At 40.0% G+C, this 20,430-nt stretch overlaps 1 long non-coding RNA gene across 1 annotated transcript in view; it reads left to right on the top strand.

Moving 5' to 3' along the window:
• The window catches only part of LOC140250425 (uncharacterized), a 35,141-nt gene extending 15,707 nt beyond the window's left edge, over nucleotides 1-19,434 (top strand). The window contains exon 3 of the long non-coding RNA XR_011903165.1: nucleotides 18,294-19,434. This is a non-coding gene — a long non-coding RNA (uncharacterized lncRNA). The remainder of the gene's footprint in view (nucleotides 1-18,293) is intronic.
• Nucleotides 19,435-20,430: the final 996 nt, after the last annotated feature.

Below are 20,430 nucleotides of genomic sequence, written 5' to 3'. Positions count from 1 at the left end.
CAGCAATGAGAAAAGGTGCAAAACAAATCAGCTTAGCCTTGCCTTATGGATGGTCATCAGAAATGGTCTGTGACTGGTGGGAAGATACAAATAGAATATGTGCAAAAGTTAGTATTGGGAGTGCTGAGAAGGCTGGACAGAAATTCTCACTGTAGATGCCCAAAAGTTTTTCAGCTCTCTTCTAGAATAGATGAAAATACAAGCATTGCTACCCAAAGTGTGGATCTCACAGAAATCTCAGTGATGATGTTAGCTGTGAGAGCAGTTTACGAGCAGCTGTATGAAAACAAAGCCAGCATTTCCCTTCCTAGGAAAGTGTAAGTCTGGGAGAGCAGCAGCTGAGGAAAGCCTGCAGAAATATCATGCAGACTTGAAGCTTGAAGCTGGGAGGGAGAAAGAGTTCTCAGGGTTCAGCTGGAAGGAGGCTTGGCAGCAAAGGTGGTGCTTCTTCTTAGTGTTCTGCTTAAGTATTCTGAAGTCAATAAATGTAGAGGTCAGAAAGAGAGGAAGCTAGTGGTAATATATAAGATCTATACAGGGGTAGGGTAGCATAAAATCCTTCTCTCCGGCTAATTGACAAGAAAGATATTAGGGTGAATTTGTGGGATATTCCTCACGTGATCCAAGAATCCAGGAAGGAATTCATAGTCTCCTAGCTGAGTAGTGTCTCAGCCTGTGCTATAACTAAATGTAACTCTGATTATACCAAGTCACTTAACTGTTAGTCATGGTGAAGAGCTTTCTGGTGCTATCCAGTGGCCATGAAGTACGTGGGCAGTGCAGCTGGCAGACTGGTTTTCAATACAGTGAGTTTTTTGTCTTTCGCTTACGTTGAATTCAGCAGTTTTAGACCACTTTTCCAAAGACGTCATTAGACTTCAGCCTTCACATTTCTGTAGGTTATTATGACTTCCAGTTTTTCTGCTTCTCGTGCTTTTCACATCTTCTCCCTAATCAGACACTTGTATCACCTGTGGCTTCATGTCCCCATGGGCTTCAAAGAAGACTATAAGATTTCTGAGGTCAGACACTTTGCATTTCACCTTCTTTGCAATCCTTGAAAATGGACTCAAGCTTCCTCCTTGAGCCTTTCAAGCCATGAACCATATCCTACGTTAGAACAAACTGATACAACTTCACCAAAATAAATGCTTCATCTGACGTAATGCGGTGCTAATTTAATTTTACCCATTCCTGAAATTATCTTGCCTGGCTCCTCTTGGGGATCTTGGGCTTTTGGGAGGGAGCTTTTTGGTTTTGCTCTCTGTTGGTTTTTGCCAGTTGTACATTTCCAGTGATGCTGCTCCCTCCTTCAGCCCCGATCACCACCATAGGCCTGCCAAACCTCAGGCAGAGATATCAAATGTCAGTCACATGCCACAGCAGAAAGCTGGGTTTTCTGTTGTTGAGGTTTGGGTTGTTTTTCTTCTGGGCTGGGGTGTGTTTTTGGAGCTGGAGTAAATATGTTCCCTTAAAACATGCCTTTGTTTCTTGAGGCCTGTCTCTTTTTGTACATTTTGTATTAAACACAGTGAGCACTCTTGAGGTTGGCCTAGAAAAGGTATTGATTTGTTTCTTCAGCTTACAAAGGCCCCAGTTCTGCCAAGGAAGAGCTTTGGGTGAGCCGTCTACCAGTGCCGCACTGCTGGGGCTGCAGACTGTCAGAGCATTTAGCTGTATCCTGACAGTGTTTTTTAATCTAATTACTTGGTTTTGTTTTCAAATCTATAAGCAAGTTTCCTCCTGTAGTTCAATAAATTACTTACCTGTAAGTAAAAGTACTTCTCTGGCAGTTCTCTGCTGCTTTCCCTCACATACAATCACAAATACCTGTTGTTGGAGAAATAATGAGAAAGTTAATCCTTTACCGCAGGGAAGTATTGTACTCCTGCTGCAATATCCAAATCTTGTGAAATAAGCTCTGTGCCAAGCAAGCTAATCCCACTGCTTGATTTAAGAAAGTGGCACAGAATTTAACATGCAACTCAGCCCTGCAACCTGGCAAGGAGCAGCACAGCTGCCATCCTCTGCAGTGCACAGCCTTGCTTTTCTTGCTGTTGGATTTTTGATAAGAGGAACGTAGGAAAACAGGGAGGAGAATATGATGGCTAACCAAAATTTTGGATGCCCCTGAGCAACCAACATGAAGTAGCAGTGAAAAGCCCGATGTGCTTTTAGGGCACGCTAAACAAAATATTTTTAGAAGATAGGGAAGTATCCAAGCCATAAGATGTGGTGAGGATAAAGTTTCAAATGTATGGTTGAGAACATTTAGCTTGACATAAAGCTTAATTTGAATTCAGACAGGTGTAGACAAGGATTAGCACGCTGCTTGGAAGAAAGGAGTGGATAGAACGTTTTCCTGTCACTCCTCACTAAGAGATAATAAAGACCTTGATATGTTAAGCCTGGCGGGCAGAAGCTTAAAAGAGAATAGGACAACTGTTTGTAAATGGATTGAAGGGTTATATATCAGGGAGGGAAAAATCCTATGCAAGAAGATAGCATTAGCCCCAGATCAAGTGTTTATTATCTAATCATGAATACATTTAGGCTGGAAACTGGAAGGTTCCTGAAGACTTTCAGAGAGCTGCTTCAGGCAGTACCAGAGGGAGAAAGAAGACCAAATCACTGGAAGATCGAGCAAGATATGCTTATGGAAGGGATTGTGCAACTAATTTAGAGAATTCCCAGAGATAAGAATCCATGTATCTCTGCTAGGTTCAAAAGAAAACTAGACCACTGCTTGCACTGTATATATCTTTTGGTAATCCCGTGCTTAGACTACTGCCCCTTTCTTGTAGGGATCAGCAGAGATTTGTTCCCCTCAAACTGTTCCACAAACTCTATTTAAAGGATTTCATGCTTATTACAGGGATCTAACATACCAGTAGTGCCTTCAGTCTCTCTTTTGCTCTCTGTGGTATACAACTATGTTCTGACTATGGTTACCAGTATCGGGCAGGAAGCGTGTGGGAGGTTGTACCTGGGCATCCATTGCCTGCTGTCCTGTAGAATACTTATTCATTCCTGCAAAAAAGGAGAGATGCTGGTTTCTATTTTTCCTCAAAAGGTGCTGGTCATCCAGTAGTGCTTCCCTGCCCTCTGTTTATACAGACAGTTTATGTCTTTAAAAGCTATTTATTTTGTTGTTTCATACATTTCACAAGACACATCACTGTTTACTCAAGCAAAGGCCTAGAGTACAACTTAGTCCTTGTCATGCTGTACTGACTGAGTCCAAATATATTTTGTCTCAGTTATTCTTCCTTTCCGGTGTATTAGAAAAAAAAAATAAGTTAAAAAAATGATACCATGGGAGAGGAGCACTCTGGATTTGTTCCATGTTCACTGTGTACCAGTCACTGCAGAGCTGTGTGAGGACAACAGGAGGGACCCACTTCCTCACAGTACCCAGGCAAGGAGCAAAATGGGTTACTTTTCTTCTCTGGTGGCTTTTGGACTCTGACTTTTGTCCATGTGAAGTAGCTATGGAACCTGGACAAGTCATAATTTTGTTTACAAGTTTACATTGCTCAACAGTGCATAGTTAGTTAATTCCTTTTTTTCTTTTTTTTAATGTAGTTTGTTGTTGTTTAAAATCACTTGCTGTGTAGCCAGCTGCTGTGCATGCTCTAAGCTGAGGGACGAATCAATCATAGAGCTGTAGAATGACTTGGCTTGGAAGGGACATTAAAGATCATCTAGTTCTAGCCCCCTGCCATTTGCAGGGTTGCCAACTACTAAATCAGGCACTAGATGAAAACCTTCTGCCAGCTACAAAGTCTCATTGCTGTACTTTTCCTTGCAACCTTTCATACAGTCATACTGTTGTTTTTGTGCAGAGAAACCAGCAAGGCTATAATCACCATTAAAGAGGGTGTTTGGTTTATGTTTAGTTTGGGTTTCACAATTTAAGGTCAGATAGGAAAATATTTATGTCAGTTTTTTTAGGACAGGAATCATCTTTTCTGTTTACATTTGCGGAGTGAACGCAGCCAGGTCCCTGTAGCGTCTGGTGCTCCTGTACAACAGTACCCAAGTATTTGCTTTCTTACTTTTCTCATCCCTTGTTACACTGGTCAGCAGGTAAGCAGATTTCATCTGACTGAGCCCTGACTCAGCAGAAAGCTGCTTGTCCCCTCATGCAGCCTTTGCCTCAAAGGAAGGAGGCGTTCACTGGGACTTTCTATCTTTATGTAGATCTCCTGCACCACTATAGGAATCTGGAACTGCCTCAATCTGAACATGGCTAAAACTGCTGCTGTGGTTGGAAGCCATTAGGAAATGCAACACTGTTTCATCATCAAAGCACCTGAAGAAGACGGTATATCCATGTGTAATACAGAAACCTACGTCTATTCCTAGACAGATACCTTTCCTCTGAGGATGAACTACCACTTGCGTTCTGCAAATAGATGCTTGGAGGGAACAAGGAGGGAAGGAGAGGGATATGTGTGTCATCACATGACAGGTAACAGTGTCACAGTATGCCTGGGTGCTGTTGACCTTGTTTTTCATGCAAGTGCTGATGAAATATTTCTGTTTTTTTGGCTTTTAAAAAGAAAAAAAAAAAAAAAAACAAAAAAAAAAAACACAAAAAACAAAAAACAACAAAAAGAAGCTTGGCGATCCAGTATCTGAAGGGTTTCAAAACTTTATTGTATGAGCCAAATATTTCCAGCTGTTGTTGCCTTCAACTTATTTCCCACAGCATCTTGGCCTGGGTCTGCTAATGATCTTTTGTTGTTGATGGCATGAGATATTAGCTGAGCCAATGTTTATGCTTTGCAGAAAGATATTCCTCTAGCCTTACTTCATTAATGATTTTAAAGCTTGTTAACCTGTTTATCTTCAAAGGATGGAAGCTTTTAATGCTAAATAACTTGGGCAGAATTTATATAGATTTGGATGAGTACAAATGGATATCAGTCTCCAGCTGGTGTTATAAACTGGGAGATACCACACATAGAGTTCAGCTGCTATATACTGAGGTGAGTAAGGTTAGAGTACGTACATGGGTGTTTTAAGCCACATCACATCTGTTAACTCCAACCCACTGAGTGTTTCTGTCTTTGAAGGAAGCGACTGCTAAGATACTTGATAGTGGGAGATTTGGTGATTGTTTAATGTATTTTCTGTGATCATCTGTGTGTTGCCTTGTGGCATAGTGTAACTCACTGAGTGGTTTAATTTAAATGCAAAGCAAGAGGAAATATCTTCGCAACTGTGGGATCAGCTGTGTTCTCTTTATAAAACTGTATACTCAAATATATCATCCTAAAGTTCTTTAGAGTTATGTCAGGTTGTTCAAAACCACAGACTGGCTGTTTCTTTGTTATTGTTCTGGATTTCGAATCAGTCTTTAGAGATATTAAAAGTGAAGGGGGTTTTGCTTCAGTTTTATTATCTACCATTCACGGTGATCCTGCTTGCAGTTTAGATTTCCTTTTTTCTAGCAACGAAAACATCATCACCCAAACTTGGTTGTTAATTGGTGAAAACATTTACTTAGGGCTTTGCAGTTACTAGTGAATTAATTTCCCTAATGCTCGGGAGTGTTATGAGTATCTTAGAGCTCAGAGGTGTTGATGAGACATACCTAAGGCCATGAAGTGTGTCAGCAGTGTAGATGAGGATTTAATTTGAGAGCCTTCCTTGACTCACTGCAGTTAATGTGCTTGTGTCAGTCTGAGGGCTTTGCGCATGAGCCAGAATTTGCAATGCTGTAGAGATTACATCTTTTTTTGTTTTTTAATTGTTCTAAAACAGCTCTTTCAGGCTTTGTTCATTTTCCTTTGAGAAGTGGATATTTTTAAAACGCTGCTTTTAGATAACTGATATGGTAATTTTGCTTGAAAAGAAGCTTGATTTACAGCTAGAACAAAGCATTAACTATTCCAGTAGCAGCCCTACAAGTGAAAGCTCCAAGAGATGGAAGTCTTCTCCCACAGACCAGGTGAAAAGACCTGTTATCATTTCCACTTGCCTGCCTGCAGAGAATCCCAGAAGCAGTTTGTGCTGCTGAATCCCGGGGGTGCTTAGCAGATGCTACAAGTCAGAGCCAAGGGCACCGCAACCAGGAGCCAACAGACATCCTGGCCGGTGTGTGTGAATGAAGCCTCAAAATGAATAGATTCATTACTTTAATGAGTTTCTGATGATCCTCTTAGAGCAAGCACAGGCAGATTCTACCCAAGAGGCCTGCTGGTACTTCAACTCCCAAATGCAGTGCCCCACTCCTTCTTGGAAGATGAGGAGCAAACCCTTCCTTTAATTCTAAAATTCACTTAAAAAAGGAACAAAAATTCCAACTCAAGTAATCGTTTCTTGCTTTGTTGTCAGAAGCTCATAGTCAGAAGCCCATAGCAGTCAGAACAGAGTGTAAGGCATTGCACTGAAATGTGACAGAAGTATCAGCTCACTAGGTTATAAGGTACTTGTGTTGCACATTTGCATTCATCAGCTGTGTTTCTGCTGTTAAAGTTTGCTGGCTTGGGAATACCACTGACTCTGCATTCACGGCCTGGACTTCTGCTTAGGCACATGTCTTTATGGCTACGATGCTCATTTTGTTTGCTTTGACAAGTTCACTTGAGTTTGCTTTGGTCTTTTCTTCACGACTCTAGGCAAAACTTGTTAGAAGAGAAATATGGGATGGTTGGGGAACTGATTTTCCAATCCCTTATTACTTTTCCTTGCTGTATCTCTCAGCAGTGTTCCCAGATGTTGCTGAATGAAATCTACAGCTCAAAAACGCAGAGCTTGATTTCATAGGTGAACATGTGGTTTAAAGGCTAATAGCTTGAGTGAGGTAACACTGCCAACTAGTGGAACGATTCCTCGCAGGGATGAGAAGGTACCAGGACCAAAAAAAAGCAAATTAATAGAAATACATGTAAATCATAAGAGCTGTTACAACAATCTCACTAGCATGTTTTTTGACAGGGAAAAAGAAGTGTTTGTGAAATAAGGCATTTCAATTGGTGGTACAACAAGCATATCATTAGATTAATGACGGGGTGATCTTTGACCGTGCACTAGAGCACTATCAGGCTTTTTCTTTTCTACAAATTGATTAACCTCACTCATAGCCTTACCACTTGTGATAGTGGTCTCAAACTGAGAGAAAAGAGTACATATTATGCCTATCTTATTTTTGCAGTAATATTTGGGGTTTTCTTTCCTAGAACCATACATATGTAGAGAGACTTGAACAGCTCACTTTGGAACCCATTTAAAAGTGAGGGCTTATTCTATACCAACAAGGTATATTCTTCCAGAAGAGCAATGAAAACATTTTTCCTCCTCCCTTGCAATCAGTCTTAAATGCATGTCACCTACCAGAGTTCACGATATGTTGTGCCACCAGTTTCTTTTAGACAGCGTGCTTCAAATATTCACTTATTTCAGAGAACTCACTTGCCAATTAACAACTTGATTTCATTAGGTTACATGAGAAATGTCCCAGATTAGGAAGGCAGCTTTCACAGTGCTACAAACAGGTTAGAATTAGGGCAACAACTTCCACTCTGTGTCAGATGGCCATTTTCAGAGTTGGCTGTCTGTAAGCCCTCTCTCTTCCAAGCCTACTACTCTCTTGATGCACTCTATTTCTAGCAGCACCCTGATGTTGGGGTACTTTATTCTTTTGGTGTTAAGCCATGAGAAATATTCCTGTATTTTTTCTGAGTGATTGGCCTGCCTGCCTGCCTGCCTAACATTTGAAAAGCAAGCTCGCCATGTCTTATCAGTGTTTATAATTATTAATTTTGTGTTCCTAACAATTTTGAGCCTATCTATATTATTCATCATGTTTTATGGCTTTTGCAAATAATAGTGACCTTATATGTTCTGTGAAGTCAGCTAATTTGCCTATGCCTCTTATTCCTGGCAAATACAGCACAGTCATCTGTATTTTATTGCATCCAAAGACTAGCCCAATTTATTTCTCTGCTGCTTGATGAACTTTGGATCAGCTCTGTGATCTACATGTAGCTGTGATGCTGAGGTTAGAAGCTCACATTCTCTTTGTCATAGAAAAACGTGGATCGAGCTGAAAGAAAATATTTGGGGGGCTAGTTTTGTTTTGCAGTAAAGCCTCAAATCTGTAACCATAGCTAGTTTACTTATTTATACATTCATCTGTGACTGTTTTGAAGCTCATATGCAAACAGCCTTCACAGACACAGCTTTCTAGAATTAGTGCTGAATTTGGAAATCCTCTATGTTGCTTGTTTCTTGCCCCTCTTCACACTTGTTTTTTGCTTCTAGACTCTCAGCTTCATGATTTGCGTATTGCTTTCATTATCCACATCTTTTTATTTTTTAGTTTTTATTTTTACCTCAGGGACATCAAACACTGACTGCAATTGTGGATAAGGTGCACTCTCTCCTTGCCTTTCTGTAGCCTAAAGGCAGCATAACTTCACGATTAAGCCTTAGGTAAAATGTAGAAAGAAAACTGCTCCATGATCTCAGCAGCACTAACCATTAATTCTGTGAGTGGTTATTTTTAAGTAAGAAGGAAGGCAGAAAATGACTAACATCTTTTTCTCACCTGTACTGATACATAACTTTTATGGAGGCAGGAGGACAGAGAGGAGAGAAAGATGTACTATTGCTTTCTGTGATCTTCTCCACCTCTAGTCCCAAAGAGAGGAATTCAGTACAAGTCTCCTTCCATCACAGTTTTTGCCTCTCTTTCTCCCCTCTCTCCTGACCTTACATTACCAGACTAAAGAGAAGGAGGGAGCAGAAGCTGTTCTCAGTTGACCATTCTTCTCCCCATTGTAGCCTTTCTTCTTTGCTTCCTGGCAGAAAAATGCTTCTTTCTTGCTTTTGGGGTTTCTCGGTTGCTAGGAATTCAAAATATTTGTGGCTTTAAAAAAATAATTTTGGAAATTGCATCAGTGCTGAGGCCCTGGGGCTGGAAATGCCAAGCGTTACCTAAGTGGAATTCTTGGCAGCCAAGCACAGCATCGTGTGTTGGGAGACAAACCTGGGGCAAGAGGAGCCAAGCTCCAAGGGCAGAAGGGCCCCCCAGCGTTTTCTGAGTCAGATTCAGGCCTTCACAAAAAGAAGCCCACACACAGATTCTGGTGACAAAGGGAAACCAAAGATAATATGGATAGGTGAGCAGATTAGGAGTAGCAATTGTTTGGTGGAAAGAAAAGAGATTCTTGAAGAAGGACTAAGGCTATGGGAGGAATTGTCCCTTCCTCACATGGGTATAAAGTGTATTCTCAAGGGATGCACAAACTAAGGGAATCTTGCCATCTCTAGGGAAGGCTTAAGATGTTAATATTCCTGTTTTCTTTGGCATGTAAAGGAAATATTATTTGTTGTCTTAAAACTGATACTTCAGTAATGCCAAGAGAAGAAATTGTAAATCACATGTATTTATGAGGAAAGTAGTCTATGCATGTGACATCTATGAGAGAATCTGCAGTAACCAAATGTGACCTGGCTATTTGCTGTGTATGTTGTAAATTCATATGCTTTTGAGAGATTTTGATTTTCGATATTTTTGATCAAAGTAACAGTACCCAGTTTGCAGATCCCTGTGTGCTTGATATGCATCAGGTTTGCAAGCCAAAAGGTGTCATAAAGGCATCATATCAACAAAAGGTGTTCACAAAGACTCCCATTAAACAGCTCTCTATCTGGAGTAGCTTCATAAATGCACAAACTAGCCAACTCCTACTCCCTGATACCTTCCAAAATGGTAACATGTATGGTGCACGTTACATACACAGCTGTTTCTATGTGCACTGGGGAAAGTATGTTGAAAAAAGATGAAAGACAGTGCAGATAATGATTCTTTATTACTGCTGTTTTCATTGCAAACTCTGACTGAGCTTTCTGTAAAGGATTAGCAGTGCTTGGATTTGAACAAGAGCTTGACATTTTCCAAAGGGTTATAGTATTCAGGTATTGAAATTTTGCCTGGCTTCCTGCTTTCTTCAGCTGAAGAGGCGAGCAAGGAACCAGGAGGAAGATTCAGACACTGAGGAATAACAGAGGAGGGAAGTTTTTTTTATAGAAGAAGATCACAGCAGAATATGATCTTTAAAATAGTTCTTCCAATGAAACAGGCCTGTTCCTGCTACAAATAATTCCAGCATACGCTGATAATATACTCCAGCATACCTTACTACCACACAATACACCCACAATTGAAAGCTATGCTTAAAACATTGTACTGCAGTATAAGTCTACATGAGCAACAAAAACTGAGCAGTGCTCCGGTACCTAAATAATTATTATTTGCAACTTCCATATTGACTTGCTTGTTAAAATAGTAAAGTAGTGCTCTTATTGACAAACAAGTTGATTTGTTCTTCCTTCAGAACTTGGATGGTTGCTAATAAATAATACATTTCTTCAGCCAGTTCCTGTTTACTTCAGCAAAAGAATTTTGCATTATCAAGAAATCTTATTCAAACTGGAAAGAAACTGGGTATTAGCCTCTCATGCTGTCTTTGCTAACTGCCACATGGCAGTTTATGCAATGGTTCCTCTGCACTAACTGAGAAGGTTTGGCTAGAACTGCACAGGATTAGTCACTGTCAGTGATGGAAAAATGTTCAAGGATATATTCATAAATATTGCTCAGTGCCATTTTGCAACAATATATGTGAAAGAATTTTCCTGTTACTATCATAATGTCTTGCAAATAACACCAGCCTGCTGCAGTGCAGTTGTTCATACACAGCTCTGGGGAAAATTTTATTGCCAGTTTTGCAATCTTCTCAAAATCCAAACCAGGAATTTCCCCTGTTGGTTCTGCTAGGTCTCTTATGGCTTGCCTCATTCTGTTCCCAAGAACCTGAGATTCCAGGGCACCATTTCTTGCTGTTTAGAAATGGAGCACAAATGTGATATAGTATCATCATAGTATCATAGTATCATAGTATTGTGCGAGTTGGAAGGGACCTTAGAGATCATCGAGTCCAACTCCCGGGATTCGAGCCCTCTGTGTAGCAGAGCGGCACTTCTACCCCCTGCTCCACAGGGGGGGATTCGAACCCGGGCCCCCTGGTGTTGCAAACGGGAATTCTACCGCTGCGCCACCGGAGGCACACCTATATGTGTGCTTCTCCAGGTGTTTAGGAGAACACAAGTGAAATGCAGATCTGTATGTAAGTAAGGTAAGTTCTGCTCTGATGCCTTTCCATCCTTCCAGGGATTGGCTCAGAGAAACACTGACCTCAAAAGTTTTCCGTGACTCTTCTACCTCTAGATGAATTCTCTTCTCCACTGTCTCTACTTCTATGATGAATTAGGGCAGATGCCTGCAAAGTATTTACTTGGTAAGTATGACTATCCTCTTCCTCACTTCACTATTTTCTTTGAATACCATTTTGTTCTTGTTGGGATCTGATAAGTGCAGGCTGAGCTTTTGAAATCATGGTTAAATGAGGACGTCTCAGCCCTTCCTTTTGTCCTGAAAAGTCGATCAAGAAAGGCTTTAGATGACCACCCAGCTACTGAGGGAGAACATGGAAGGGATAGGCACATCACCAAAATTGAGCAGGAAGAAGTAAAAAGCTGCAGTGAGTTGGTGGCCTGGGGCAGGGATGCAGGAGGGAGAGGAGTTGCAGATAAGTGTGAGCACATGTATGGGATGGGGTGAGCTAGAAAAGAATTTGGAAGCAGGATAGAAAATTGAGAGTGGAGGGAAGAGTGAGAACATAGTGGTATGAAGCTCCACTGTGGACTGTGGGATCAGGACAAATAATTTGAAACAAGAGGATCTAATGGGGAGAGACTCTTGAATGGGAGACTCTGTGCACTCTGTAGTTAACTTATGGAACAAGTGAGAGGAGGGGATATGGAGTCTTGAAAAGGAGTGATGAAAAGGGATTTGGGATAGGAGAAAAGCTGGAAGAAAAGGGAGTGATTAGGACAAAGGCAGAAGTTGTAGAGTGGAAGCAGTCAGGCCATTCTAGCACACACTGAGCTCACTGTGTACAGGTAGATGAGGAATTAGACTGGGACACAAGATGAAATGTACTGGTAACCGGTAGTGTGGGTCAGAGGCAGGACAAGCTAAGAGGATGCTCAAGGCTGCAGTAACCTATGACTTAGGAGTGACTGTGGTTATCAGCTGTCAATTCTTGTCCCTGTTCATCCTCCCTTTTCACTCAGAAACCTTGGAGCAGAACTCAGGAAAAAGAAATGTCTAGACTCACTTCACTGCCTATCTCCAGCCCCTTCCACTTGCTTAGACTATCAGGAGTGTCCTGAGAAACCCTTTTGTCACCCTCCTTCTCTCACACTGTGAAGGAGGCACACCAAGCAACACAGCAGAAACTCAAACTCACAAAGTCCAAAGTTCTTGCTGCTTCCCATTCCCTGTAAGGGAATATTTGATCTTTGGTTGACTGCTTCCTTTAGGTAAACTTGAGCTTTGTACACGTGTTCAAACATGCAGAGCACAGTTCAGAGTTATAACAATAGCCTTCATCATGATATTTTGTTTCTAAATATAAACCATGGTAGCAAGAGATAAGAACAATTTCATCCAGGTTTCTGTACACTCCCATTTTGTCATTACTGCAGGTGCAAAAATACACTAAAAAACATTGTGCTTCTATTTTCAGATGGTATGCTTCTTGCTAGCAAAGTCTGAATGTGCTTTCGTGAGTCTGTAGGATTCATTTTGCAGAAATTACTAAACTCTATGAATTCCGGTAATTGCAAATGTGGCCTTCTAATATGCTATTGGGTCATGTGAGAGCAAGATTATGACCTTGCAAAACCTACTGACAGCAGATACTTCTCTTTCAAAAACTATGTGCCTGTCAAAACCTGATATTGTGCATTGTTTTAATTCCAGCTGTACTCTTTTTCAGTAGGGTAGTGTGTTAGAAACACTTGCTAAAAAACAGAATAGGAAGAAATACCTTTGTATATGCATGCTCAGGCAAGTTTAAAGTGCTCTTAAGAAACAGTGCATTTCTCTGGTCAGAGAAGCAGGCAGTTCACATGTAGGCTGCGCCTACAGACATTGCTGCAACTGTAGGAGGAGGCTTTCTGCTTTATCATTAGGCAGGCGTTTTTTTTTTTCCCAGTTATGTTTCACGTTTCAATACTGGTGATTTTAGAGAGACTGTTTGTAAAAGCTGAGAGAGAAAGTGAGCAAAACAGTGAATCTTTGATCTGAGAAGCTTAGGCCATGAATGTACTCTGCAAGTAGGCCTTTCTGCTGTTGTCATTGCTGTATGAGGCTCCTAGGCAGAATGTTGATGAAAAATTACTGAAATACATGTCTGTGACCTCAGCACACCTGCAGGTAAAGTAATACAAAATAAATATTGCAGACTCCTTTTTCCAGGGCCCAGAGCAAAAAAAAACCAAAGGTTTGCCTTCAGTCAGTATGCGATTATCAGGTATGGAGTAAGAAACTCCAATGGGATGCAATTAATAAAGCAGCCTGAGGTCTGTCTTATTGATCTTACAATATTTTCCCAACTGTTGAGATTCTCATATCCTCTTGGCTTTTATTACTTGCCCTAAATGGTGAGCTGTTAAATAAAAAGATATCTACCAATGGAAAAAACAACAACAACAACCAAAAATGAAAACAAAACAAAACAACAAATAGAACTTGCAAGTGTTCATAACTACAACATACAACGTGGTGGATGCCCCATCCCTGGAGACACTTAAGGTCAGGCTGAACCAGGCTCTGAGCACCCTGATCCTAGCTGTATGTGTCTCTTTTCATTGCAGATGAGTTGGACTAGGTGACCTTTTAGAGTCCCTTCCAGCTCAAACAATTCTGACATAACCTCCTAAACAATTTAAACAAGACTGTTTCTTATTTTGCTTTTGAGTAATGAGCAAAACTATGAATGTTGCATTGCCTAGAATTGAAAATTTATCTACTCAGTACAACGGGTATTAAAAATAATGAAATCAAACAGTTTCGCCTGAAGATGAATTTCAATACTTTCTTGTCACTCTTCAGTGAGTATTGTCCTGTCTACTGTGGTCATATTTCTATGCAGCAGATTAATGACTTTTAGACTAGGCTGCTAATATATTTGCATGGTGATAAACCATATCATCCTATATATATATATGTATATGTATATATATATATGTATATGACTAGGCAGTAGAAACTATTACTATTTTTATGTGCTCAAAACTGATAACAGCTCTCACTTGAAGACCAAACTTTGCAGTGGAAGCTTAGGTTACTCAGGCAAAGTGGCCAATTTTGTTCTGTGAACTAATTTTCTAACAGGCTTATAGCACTGTAGGTACTGCATTTATTTATTTATTTATTTATTTGTGAGTAAAAGGAGAAAAGTTTGGACTCAGTGGCACCTAAGTCTGTGTTCGAGTTTACAGTTTGTATTAAATCCACATGCTACATTAAGCCTGGTATCTACGTGATAACACAGTGCTTACTGATCTTTTTTTGTTCTTTTATAGAATCCGGCAGGATGTTACAGTCTTTTATATTTTTGGTGTTACGAGTGTCTCACAGTAAGCTGTTGTTACAATACAGAACAAGCAGTAGAAGCTCTTCATTCAGAACTGTTCTCTAGTGAAAATTCTGAAGGCTTACATGCAGGTGTCTACCCAAATACAAGTTGTTCCCTTTACTTCCAACAAAGCTCAAGTTTCCAGGTAGCTGAATGATCAAATGAACCCAGGAAAACACTCACTGACTTCACACGTCCTGCTACTATAAGAAATACCTAGCTGGAGCCTTCAGGTTAGCAAATACAAATGAATATGCACATCAATAAAATAATAAACATCCTCAATGTGGTTAGGAACATGACTTGGGCAAAATCTTTCCTTCTTTTTGTATCTCTGTTTTTAGTTTTCTGCGAAGCAATACATGAAAAAAGTGATTTTGTTGCCAAAGTCTGTATTGAAATACATTACCATGACTTTGGCCTTTTGAGAATGCCTATGGACTTCACTGAGCACAGAACAAAGCAGTATAGGCTGTTATATCCCTGTAACTAATAGGGATTTTGAGATAGCTATTATCAAGTCAGAAGTATTTGATCAAGAAAAAATGACCAGTTATCTAAACCTTGGAGTATAGGATAGATGAGGACAGAATAAAGAATGTAAACCAGTAGAATCGATGAAACATCACAAAGCCGAAGAAATGAGAAAAGTCAGCAAAACCAGAAGTGTCAGAAAGGCAACAAAAGATGCAACAAACAAGTGTTGAAGGCTGTTTGCAAAGACAATGAGAGGTTTTAATAAGTGTGTTTCAAACAAAAGGTCTACAAGGGGCTGCTCAAGCCAAGGGGAAGTTGTTCATGGAAGAGCTAGATATAGTGCTGGGAAACAGTTTCTTTGCCTCAGTATTCATTAGAAAGAAAAGAGAGAAACACTCCAGAACTGAAAGCATTTTTGTAGAGCAAAATCTGGAAAAGGACTGAAAATAAAGCCTGTCCACTTAAGCTGACAGAATAGAATAACAACTCAGCAGAATGGTCCCAGGGCAGCTGGCATCTTCCCCTATACCCCTCTGCCCTAAAAGGATGTAGAACATGAACACTGACAAGAGAACAGCCAAGACCCAACTGCAGCATCTGCATTGCCCCACCAGAGTACAGGTTACATGGGAAAAGATCTTTTTTATTTTTATTTTTATTTTGTTTTTCCCCAGCCTATGTACCTGGTGTGTGTTGGCTGAATAGATGATAGCTTTTTTTTGTAGAGGGGTAAATGTTATCTTAACACTCAAGTAAGTCTTAAACTTAAGAAGGGTTCTGTTAAATCTGCAAACTACTTCAATGCATGGCTTTATGCGTGGCTTTATTTCATAACTCATTTAGTCTTCTCTTAGTTTCTGACTATTAACTCTTGGTTAGAAAGGCCAGCCTCAAAAGAGAGGGGACAAATTGCTTCCTTCTATGCTTTGCAAAAATCGTTTCCCTGGAAATTAGATCAAGATCCTTCAGCTCTTGTAATCTACGTTGCTGCTCTCTGACACTTGTTTGGCAACTGAGGCAGGCAGGATTCAGAACATTATCTTAGAGGTGAAAGGCTACATATCCTGTTAGTGGGAAAACTTTCATCTACAAAAAGCAGTGGTATTTGTCTAGAAACTAAGGAATATCTGACATCAGGAAAAGCCTTTGTGAAATCCACTACAGTAACAGATGTATTCACCTTGATTTAAAGCGTTATTTTATGGTGAAATCTAAAAATGGAGCAAGATTGGGCTATAACTTAAGTGCAGGAACTAAGACAAATAACGATTTATATGAGGAAACGGAAGTGCCACAGGGATTGGGTTCCAAAGCAAACTTGTCTTATAAAAAGGATATGAAGGTAAGTAATGGAAAACAAACCAGGGATTTAAAAAAATATTTTCTGTCAGAAATGATAATAACAAATGGGAATTACACAACTGCCTGACATTCAGGAAGGAAAGTGTGCTTTTGATTAATATACACATGAAATTGCTGAACAGTTTATCCTAGTGGAATCAGTACCTCTAGGATGTTTCAAAGGGCAGAAAAAATGTGTAGTATTGATTACCTCGCCTGTGAATCAATCCTTCGGTAATACCACAATGAAGATCTAATGCAGTAGGTCCTGTTTCTTTTAGGACATCTTCTGAATTTTTACTCTTGAAACAATTCACTTTAATGAAGAGTTACTGGTTTTGTTTTCTTTGTTTTCCCCGCTTTGCTTTTCTGTTCTGGGGCAATAAGAACTCAACTCAGTTGATGTTTGGCAAGCATTAAACATGGAGGAGCTAGAGAGGAAAGAAAATACATAAATTGCACCCTTCCCAGAGCTACTTGGTTGGAACCAAATGACAGCACAGCCATTCTGCCATGCTTTCTACTGGGTTCCATCAGTAGCTGGCATGTTGTACACACACAAGAGGAGGTCAAGCAACTTGCTGAGCTCTGCCTTTTCTATTCTGAAATCACGACCTTCCTGCTCCACTGAACAACCATGGTCAGGAGTTCCTGGAGCAATTTTCCAAATAAAAGATACTTTTTTTTGTAATCCAAATTTCTTGAAGGAATGTTTCAACAGAAGATTTTCCAGTAGCATGCTAATTCAGATCTGTAGGCTAAGACAGACCAGAGCAAAGGCTGGATAGAGACAGACATACTGCTTCACAGTGTGCAATGATGTGACCCAGTAGCACTGATGTAGAGATCAGAGTCTCTGGTAAATCTGCCTACTGAAGTCAAGAGCTCCCCCTCCCCCAGTATAAGTCTCCTAATTGATTCAAGGCATTTTTTTTTCTGTTTTATTTTTATTTTGTTCTATTTTTTTTCCCCCCACCAAATAATCAACATAAAACACTCCTAATTCAAAAATACTGAGTTTGTCCCCATATGGAAAAAACTTCTATGGAATCAGACTTTTAGTCCTTTAGTTTTTTTCCTTACTAAACTCTAAGAATATCAGTATTATAGATACAGCAGAAAGAGGACCTTTAAGCTTTTGCCTGTATCTTCTTTCCAGCAGATAGTTAATTTATTAATTGTTGGTATTTTAAAAATGAAGTAATGGTGCAGTCAGAGCACCATGAATTGCTTTTACTTTGCTATCGTCTTTGGTTTTCTCCAAGTATAACCTTACTATATGTAAGAAGAGAAATGAGCTGAAGATGGAAACCTTTGCATACTTGACAATCTGTTTATTGGACAGCAGTGCTGGAGGAACACGACACCAGAGCATTTCTCTGCAAGTTCTGGGGATGCTCTCAGTGAGGAAGGCCCTAAAAGTGTCCTGCTCCCTATTCTGTAGTTCTGAAAAAAAAAAAACCAACACAAATGTTTTCTAAAACTTGCCTTCCTAAAGCTTGAGGAGAAGCAGTTGGTTTTCAGTATGCACCTAGTCCAGGGTCTGAACAACTGAAGATCTTCAGACACCCCTCTGCCTACCTTCCACCAGCCCCATGTCTCCATGTCTGCTTTACAGATACTTTGGTGTACTGGTGAAGGGTAACAGACTGGAGAGAGGAACACGGGAAACCTTAATGTCTCAATAATGCCTTTTTGCTACCATCTAGTGGTGATAGACAGGTGTCATAATACAGCTGCTTGCAGAGAGGTAGATTTTAGCCACGAGGAAAAAAAAAAAAAAGATGGAGAACTGCATACAGAAGTTTCCCTGGAATGTCTTTGCTGTAAGATTTTGCTTTGTATTCCCCAGGCGCTGATCCTGCTGCACTTCGTGTCAGTCTGTGGCGCAGTGCAGAGAGGCCAAGACAGGGCTCTTATTTGGGATCCAGCCTGCCGCAATGCTACAAGTCTTTCTTTTCCTGTTCCCAGATGATTGATGCTTGCCTGCTTTGGGGTGCTGCAAGATGTTAAACTACCTGAGATCACATAATATCTTCGATGCTGAAGGAAAGGCCACAGTTGTCTTGACCCTTCAATGAGTTTCATCAAGAGAACAGAGGAGCCTTTACTAAATATCCTGGATCATGTCATAAGAGATGCATCACATCAGCAATAACAAGGCATGGTAACAATATGTCTGAGGGTTACAAAGGTGTAAGGCAATTCCAGAACCTTCTATTACCTGTTATGATAGGTGGCCCCTGGCCTAAAAACATTGCCACCTGCAAACCAGGGAGAATATTTTCTTCTTAGATTAGACATGTACTCCAAAATGGTAAGTGAAGTAAAGCATTAAGAAAAACAGTTACAATGAAGCAATTAAGCACTGTTATGTGGGGTGCTTGTTTTAATGAGTGCAGGAGAATCTCCCCTAGAATCGATACTGAACATTTAAAGGTGGGGAAAAAAAACGGAGTGGGGGGAAGAAAGAAGGAAAGAGAAAACAAATGTCTTCTGAAAGGAGAAAGCCTGAAATCAAATCTGAAATCAATTTAGTGAAAGAGACATTAAATATAGAGGTCTATTTTTGGCTCAGTGCACCACAAAAAATTCCTAAAGCAAACGACTTTCTTGGTATTGGTGCAGAACTCTCTTTTCAGTATCCCACCTTCTGAAGACAGATATTTTGTGTAGATCACAGCAATATAAATCCAGAATATTTCACTATGTTCATACACGTGAGTGGATGAAAGGAGAAACAATATTTATTTCAGTTGAGATCAGTTCCACAGCAAATAAATACACCTCCATACACACATGATGGAAGAGTATCAGTATATGTGATTTTGCTTTTGCTTAAAATTCACTTACCCTAGAAACACAATTGTCCACCCAGAAAGAAAACAGGAATGAGAGAGACAGAGTGATCACTGAATGTAAATTGTATTTCAGTCCCTAATCCTGGATTTAAATCCTTTCAGGCTTCCGCAGTCAACCCACAAATATGCCTTTGGAAGATCATACTTAGAATTGGATGCCTCACTAACAGGAAAGAGGCGTAATCTAAACTGCATTGTGCAGATTTCCAGTGCTAGCTGTATGAATTAGTGCGGATTAAAGCTGTCTAACTCTTGGCTTTGACAAGCAGAAGTTAGGTTTTACAAAATACATGTTGAAATTCAGTGTGCATGGGATAAAAACCACACTTATTGAACAAACCAGTACGTTCTGAGAGGTGAATCTTATCTCACACAAGCAGATGACATGGATTTAAATCTTCAGCTCTATTTAGATCCCAAATGATAGACTAATCTTGACTGTGAAATATTTCAGTCACTTAAAAAACAGTAAAAGGGAAATAAATCACAAGGCAGCCGCAGTTTTTCTAACATGATCAAAAAAATAATGATCCATATATTCTGCCTGCTTTTCTGTAGGTGATGTAAAACGGAGTTTAATGCAGAAATCTTCAGAGTAATCATATCAAATGACAGCAGAGGGAGCTATCATTTCTCCTCAGTTTATGGCGTCCTCCCTGAACCCACTGCTCTCTTACCCCTGTGTGGTTATTTACCCTCAAGAATCTTGAAAAACACAAATTCTGAAATGTAGTGGAACTTCTCTAAAAGAGAGTTAGAGACCAACAAGGGAGAAAGAAAATACATGTTAATTTGCAATGTAAGGCCAGAATTCATCTTCTAAACGTGAAGGCCCTGCAACAAGTGCCTTGTTTTCACAGAAGTAAAATGTAAACAATGTGGGGCTTGTCTAGTTAAGTTTACCTTTTCTCTAGAAACACAAATGACATCCATGTTAATCTGTAAGTGTTTATCCCTCGTGAATTTATCATTTAGCTGCTACATTTTGCTGTCCTTGCTGAAGCACTCACACAGAAATGACAGGGTAGCACTTGCTAAATGTGAGCAGTGTCCTGCCCATGGAAGCCACATGTTCATCCACTTAAAAGAATGACAAATTAATGTACTGCATCCTGTGCTGCTCTGTGTGAGATAAATTAATTAGAAAAAAGTTTCCTTTCCTTTCCTTTCCTTTCCTTTCCTTTCCTTTCCTTTCCTTTCCTTTCCTTTCCTTTCCTTTCCTTTCCTTTCCTTTCCTTTCCTTTCCT

This window comes from Excalfactoria chinensis, chromosome 3 (assembly GCF_039878825.1).
Source record: "Excalfactoria chinensis isolate bCotChi1 chromosome 3, bCotChi1.hap2, whole genome shotgun sequence".
NCBI classification, from domain to species: domain Eukaryota; kingdom Metazoa; phylum Chordata; class Aves; order Galliformes; family Phasianidae; genus Excalfactoria; species Excalfactoria chinensis.
The sequence above is the reverse complement of the archived record's forward strand: the minus strand, read 5'-3'. Positions and strand labels throughout refer to the sequence as shown.